The sequence below is a fragment of the Rhinopithecus roxellana genome, chromosome 4 (assembly GCF_007565055.1).
Source record: "Rhinopithecus roxellana isolate Shanxi Qingling chromosome 4, ASM756505v1, whole genome shotgun sequence".
In the NCBI taxonomy this organism is placed as follows: Eukaryota; Metazoa; Chordata; class Mammalia; order Primates; family Cercopithecidae; genus Rhinopithecus; species Rhinopithecus roxellana.
This window is the reverse complement of record NC_044552.1, coordinates 64,874,087-64,881,459: the sequence shown is the minus strand read 5'-3', so window position 1 is coordinate 64,881,459 and position 7,373 is coordinate 64,874,087. Positions and strand designations below refer to the sequence as shown.

The 7,373-nt window shown below is 37.2% G+C and overlaps 1 pseudogene; it reads left to right on the top strand.

The window, feature by feature from the left end:
• Nucleotides 1-1,896: 1,896 nt before the first annotated feature.
• LOC104664013 lies at nucleotides 1,897-2,596 on the top strand (annotated as a pseudogene).
• Nucleotides 2,597-7,373: the final 4,777 nt, after the last annotated feature.

Here is a 7,373-nt window from a genome sequence, read left to right as displayed (position 1 = left end):
AAAAAAAGAAAAAGCTAAGCAACAGAGGCTGTCACTTCATAAGTGGTACATTAGAGCATATGCACAAAGTACTCTATAATCTTGAAAACAAACCACTAAAGAAAACAAACCACATAAGAAGACATGTTAAAGCTGAGAGAAATTTGAAATTTCTCCCCCACCCCCTGCTGTGTTAATGTATTAGTGGATTGGGTGATTCACAATCCATGAATTATTAACACAACCAAAAAATTATTAGCAAGAACACATTAACTAGAACTCTAATTTTAAAAACCAAGGTAGTTCTGAAACTGTCTTTGGTATATGATGTTGAAGTCTGATAAAAGGAACTCACTGGCAGCTAGTGTACTTGGTGTTAGCCAATAGTGTACTTGGCCAGCTCCCCAGGCAGCAAGAAGCATTTGGCCTTTTGAACTGCCTGGAGGTAATGGTCAATCATCTGTTACAATGGGTCAGGTGGGAGGCCTTACCAGTGATCCACTCAAGGATGCCATTGCAATAGGAATTTATGATTCACATGGCCTTGGATCAGATGTCAGTGTATCTGTTTCAACATCTTACAAGATTACTAGATTATTCACTTGGATTCTCCCAGCAACTGAACTTCTATTTCTCTCGTCTTTCTTGATCTTAACCCTGGTATCTTGTTGGAAAATATTCTGATGCAACGGAGCTTCCAAGTTTGCTATAAGGAGGCAGGCCATCTATGGAACAGAAAATCTCACAGGCCAAATAAAGATGATAGATATGCATGGTTGGTTAAACAAATTTAAAATCTGCTGCAAGAAGCAAGGGAAAAAGATAGTGTAATTTTACATACTTAGAATAGGGAGCAAGCAAGATGGGAGGACATAGTGCTGACTCTGGGAGTACAGAATGTGCAAACATCCTGTCTTTCTCTGCCACATTAACTTTCCCAGCTAATGGTGTGATTACAAGGACTACCACTGAGATTCCAACAAGGGAGCCCACAGACAGAAAGTAGTATAGGAGAGGATAATGACACATACTTGCTCTGTGAGAAAGACGTGCTAAACAGCTATGGGTTTTATTTATTTCCTTTTTTAAATTGACAGATAAATCTTATGTATATTTATAGTGTACAACATGATGTTTTGATATATGTACACAGTGTAGAACAGCTAAATCAAGATAATTATCCATTACCTCACATATGTATCTTTTTGTGGTGAGAACATTTAAAATCTACTCTCATAGCAATTTTCAAGTATACAATCATTGTATTAATTACAGTCACCATGTCTTACAATAGATCTCCTGAACCAAACTTACTCCTCCTGTCTAATTAAAATTTTATATGCTTTGACCAACATTTCCCCAACCCATAACGTTTGGTAATCTCTGTTCTCCTCTCTGCTTCTATAAGTTTGATACACTTAGATTCCATATACAAGTGAGATTATGTAGTGTTTGTATTTTTGTGCCTACTTTTTTTTTTTGCTTACCCTAATGTTCCTTAGGTTCACCCATGTTTTCACCAATAGCATGACTTCCTTGTTGTTAAAGGCTGAATAGTAGTGTGTTTCTTGAACAGAGAATACATGGTGGCAGAAGGGGTGTCCTCAGTAGGTGGCTGAATCAAGGCCTTGAAAATACTGGGTGCTTGTATAACCTTCGGTGTACCGTGGATATTTAGTGTTAGCTGTATATTTAGTATATCGTAAGTATCTTGCGCCCAGGTGTCTTGTTTATTTCAGGCCTCATGAATATAGGTATCTCTTTGTCCTCCCATTTCTTAACCTATGTATGATATACTTACTAATTTCCACAAATACATAACATACGACTTTCATACATTCACATCCAATTCATTTACTTGCCCTCTATAGAAGAAATAAATATTCTCAAATTATACCAAAAAAATGCATATTATACATGGCTTTCTTGGAGCCCTTTCTAGAAATTGTAGAACACTTCAAAACTTTAGGCATATCAAAATCTGTTTCTAGCTTCCTCGAAAAGAGAAAAAGTGTCTACAGGTGATAAGGAAAATCCTGCAGATACTTGTATTCAAAGAAAGTCTGGAAAAAGTCTGATTGCATACAAAATAGCGGAAAAAGGCATGTAAAAGTATCTGCAGTTCTGCTTTGCTTAAATGAGGCACCTTCCAGAGAAGTTAGCCATTAAGGGGTGTGTGTGTGTGTGTGTGTGTGTGTGTGTGTGTGTGTGTAAGGGATATAGTCGTTTTGGTTTGGCATTAGAGGGCACTACTTCGCAGGGGACACCTGGTTGTGGGAAGCAGGGCGGCGAGGCTCGCGCTGAAGTCCCAGACTCGGTCTTCCCTGGCCGAGGCTCCAGCGCCGTCTGCTCCGGAAGGTAAACTGCCGAGCGGGTCGGGGCCAGAGCGCTGGAGTACCTGACCGCCAAGATCCTGGAGCTGGCTGGCAACCCAGCCCGCGACAACAAGAATACCTGCATCATCCTGTGCCAGTTGCATCTGGCAATTCGCAACGACGAGGAGCTTAACAAGCTGCTGGGCAAAGTCACCATCTCGCAGGGACGTGTCCTGCCCAACATCCAGGGCGTGCTGCTGCCCCAGAAGACCAAGAGCCACCACAAGGCCAAGGGCAAGTAATGTCTCCAGATAATAAAGCCCAGCAAAGTAGATGACCTACTTTTCGAGGGGAAAGAAAAAGTAAAACCAAAAGCCAGCCACGAATTCAAGTAAAAGTATATAGGCAGATAATGCCCAAGAGTATTTCAATAAAGTCTCTCCATTCTTTCATTCATTACCTTCATATTCTTGATACTCTCCACTTTGTTTTCTTTACCAACATTATGTCACACTGGTTTCCTGAAAGCTGAGTTTAGCACTGGATTTCCATGCAAGCTGTATTAGGTTGGTGCAAAAGTAATTGCCATTAAAAGTAATGGCAAAAACCACGATTACTTTTGCACCAACCTAATAATTTTGTGAAAGACATTTTTATGTGGTATCCAGAAAAGCACTTATAAAGCAGTTTTGCTCATGTGGGCTGTTTTATTTGCCATCAAGTTATAATGAATTTGTCAACTGATGATTAATTTCTTCAAGCCTAAGGGACGTGCTTTAGTGCTTTTTATTTGGCATGTTCAGATTGTATTTAGCCTTTAGATATTTTAATATAGGGAGGTACGTATGTGCCAGTTGGTTTAAGGTTTCACTCTGTGGGCTGTCAACTTCCCCAAGAGGTCTCATTCCTGGGAGGTCAGCTAGGCTGATGTAAAAGAGGGTTACGGGCCAAAGGACGCTCCTGCAATGCCCTCTATCAGCCACATTTTTGCCAAAGCTGGACTCTGCAGAGTGCAGATCTGGAGAGTTCAGTAAGGTCTGTAACCTGTAGTTTTATGGAGGGTACCCTAGGCTTCATTTCTAGATAAGCCTGTGTCCAAAGCATTGGTTTAGATTGATTTCCTTTTGCCTGATACTAACTCTAAGGGTAACAAAATCCTGTCTCTGGAATGGTGTTGCATCCGCTAGGAATGAACATTTGGCACAATGTGATGGTTAGATGGTTTCATAAATAGCTGTACATATGGCAGATTTTAGTCTAAAATTTACTTTTATTAAACCTAACTATAGATCACCTTAAGCTTCTTTGATGGCTACCATTGTCTAACAACTAGAAGCTTACGTCAGTTCCCAGACTGGACTGTGGAATACAGTTTGACCTAGAGTAAAGAAAGAAGCATGCATACAAAACACAACCTTTGACTTTGGAGTCCAGAGGAGAAATAGATGTATCTGCCCAATAAACCCACAGGGTAATGAAAAGCGAAGCAATTACATGGTTGAACAATTGTTTTCTAGGCCGTCCTTTTTGAAAGGCCAAGCAAAAGCATTTATGTCTCAGAAGCAGAGGTGTTATTAATAGAAATAAAATACATAAAACGTGCAGTAAAGAGAGAATTTTAACCCTTTTGGAGTATGACTGACCTAGAGTAAAAAATATATGTTTTTAAAATGTGCTGCAATACTAATATATAGGCTTAATATGTAAACATATGTGTTGCAGAATCAAAAGTTTCACAAAAAATCCTGACTCTTATTAAGTGGGATGCACTCTGATCTGTTCCCTTCTATTCTAGCCTCATCCATTTTGTTTAAAAAACCATGCTGGTTAAATTGATAAGAGGTGCTAAATTGATAAGAGTAATGACTGTAGGCTGAAAAACATTGGGATGATGGGAGTGACCAATCAGACAACTTGGCACTGCACCCACAAGGCTGCAGCAATTGGTTCAAATGGTAATAAAGTACTCTGGGCTGGGCCAGTAACAGCCTTTCCTAGGTTTTGAACACAGTTGCTTTCTCTTCTCTTTTATGGATGGGATGAATGAGACTGCAAAACTGCCAACAGACTTGTCTGTTGCCTCTTGGAGAAGATTTAAGAGAAGGGAGAAAGTGCAAAAGAACAGCTGAAATAAGAGTTCGAAAGGTCTTCATTTATTTTGGGGCAGTGGTCCCTGGAACTGTGCTTGTTCCAGCTGCTCATTCTTATCTTCTGTGACCTACCTCAGTCTCCATGTTTTCTTTTTCTCTTTCTTTCTCTTCCAAAGCCATTTCAGTTGGACTTCTATCACTTATAAGCACAGGTGTCTGACAAATAGAAGCCAAAACTGAGTACAATAAAAACTAAACCTTGCAATTCAAAGGCCAATAAATAGGTTTGGCCCTTAATCCTGTCTTGTAACAACATTGACATGATCTTGCTCCTCATTCTGATTTAGCACCAAGAGAAAAATAAGAGTCTGAGTGGGAGAGGGAGGAATCAAAAGGAACTGAGCCAAATTAAGAGCTTTTGGTATAAATGTTGGAAGCTGAGAAAAGCCATGTCAAGCCACAGCAAACTCCCCTTCATAAAGGTGGCAGAGGGAAAAAATAAAATAAAAAAGAAGAGAATAAGAGAGAAATTACCTTTTTCATTTTTCTCCAAGTTAATATTTGCAATCGAGCTACACTTTTAAGTGACTGACGTGGTTACTAGGGGCTAAGAAACAAAAATGTTTCAGATGAGAACATGGAGTCCCCAGATTCAAAATGCCAGCACCTCACACACCCATCCTGGCAGTACAACCAACATTCACCCTCATCTGCTAAGACAAGTTCTCGGAATCATAAAGTTCATTAACCTGCACTTCAGTAGTAAATAACACTTAAGTTTTGGAAATGTATTCTTCTATTTGGCAATTCAACACCATCACTTGTAACAAAAACCAATAGCCAAGTACAACTCAACAACCTCAAGACAGAGCATCAAAGTAAACAGAAAAACTAGAACCCCTCTCCAAACTAGAAGAATGTTAGTATAAATATTTAACATAAATAAATGAATAATATCAGAAATATATGCTGACATACTTAAAAAATTAGATGTGTGGAAAAGAAGGTTTTCTTAGAAATGACAAATATCCTTAGAATTAGGGAAGAAGGAAAGAAATAAGAAAGGGAGGGAAGAAGGAAGGAAAGAATGAGAAAAAAATGAAGTAGGGAAGAAGGAAGGAAAGGAGAGAGGAAGGGAAGGAAGGTAGGCAGGTGATCTCAGGAATTTGGAAGAAAATTGATACAGCTCAAATTCACAGTAATGCCAAGATACAAAAGGAAGAATAATGAGAGGGAAATTTTATAGGAAACTGATATTGAAAGTTGGTTTCAATATTTACCTAACAGACAGAATAGTCTGGAGGGTAAGAAAATGGACACAACAGCCAGACTTTCTGGGTGGTTGGATTCCTGACTCCATAGCTTATTAGTAAGTTACTTAACCTCTCTGTAAACTGCCATAATAATAGTACCTACCATAGAAGCTTGCTGTGAGAAGTGAAAGTGTTATTATATATAAAATGCTCAGAATAGTGCTCAGCACATATTTAGTGTTAAATAGGACTTATTACAAGGAGTCTCTGAAAAGGGGGTGAGGGGCAGAGTAGAAGAATGATTACAAAGAAAGGGATAACCACAATCTTTATTTGAGGATATATTTAGTAAATTAAATTATATGGAAATTTATGTTGGAATATTGGTTAGAATGGCATATGGATTAGTCTGGAGAGACGAGATTTTTACATTTTTGAATGTTCCTGTTCATAAAAATACTATGTCTCGTTATTTAGTTCGACTTTAATACCTTACAATAAAGCTTTACAATTTTCTACATAACGATCTTCCACATTTTTTGTTAGATTTATTCCTAGGTTTTATATCCTTTTGTTGCTGTTACATTCTTTTATTGCCATTGTGAATTGTATCTCTTTTTATAATATCTTTTTTGTTGTTGTTTTGGGCTGGTAATTAAAATGCAATCGGTCTTTGAATATTACTTTTTGTTCTGTCAAATTTGCTAAACTCACATTAATTACAGTAATTTATGTACAGATTTGCTTTGTTTTTTTATGTAGACAATCATATCATCTGCTAATAATTATAATTTTACTTCTTTTCTAATTGCTTCACATTTCTTTCTCATGTTATTGTGCTAGTTAGGCCTTCCAATGAACAGATGTAGCAAACACCTCTTTTATGTATCTGATTGTAACGAAGATTCATCTTTGGAATGTTTGTTGTAGGTTTTACGGATGCTGTTTATACATCATCTGTTTGTTTTATTTAAATAAAATATAAGGAATTTTATTTTATTCATTGTTTGTGGGGAATGCTATCCCTTTACATTTCTTTTTGGAATGCATATAGTAACTCAGTATTTTTTGACTGATTGCTGACTGCCTCTAACTTTTTAATTAAATTATATTTGATTATTTTGAATGAATTTGATTTTTAATTGCTTTATTTCAATCATGAATATTACTCATGACATTTCAGAGGTAGTAATAGAAATAATAATGATAATGATAATTATGACAGATGATGACCTTCATTTATTGATTTTCTGTTCTATGCAAAGTATGGTGGATGGTTTCATTTTGTTGCATGATTTATTCCTAAGTTTTTTTAATGATCTCCAAGTGAGACTCAGCAAAGTAAAATACATTTGCTCTAAGTCCCAGGTAGTAAGTGAAGTTATCTTGATATGAATTCAGCATGGTATAATTGTAATACCTTGTGCTGGTTATAGAACGCAACACTTTCTCACTTGATAATTATGACATCCTTTATGCACTACAGATATCAATTTTGTTTACTATTCTATCTGAAAGCATATAACACCTCAGCCCATAAGCACTCCTGATTTTCTTTTGTGTATTCTCCTAAAGATTATATTTGTCACAATTGTTCTTTCTTCTTTTCCATAGCCATTGTCCTCAATATATGATTTTGCAGTTTTAGCTGGGCATTCCTGGTAAAACAGTTGCTGAAAGAAATGGCATTGAAAGTGGAAAGTAGACTAGACAGCAGACACGTCTAAGGAAAAAAG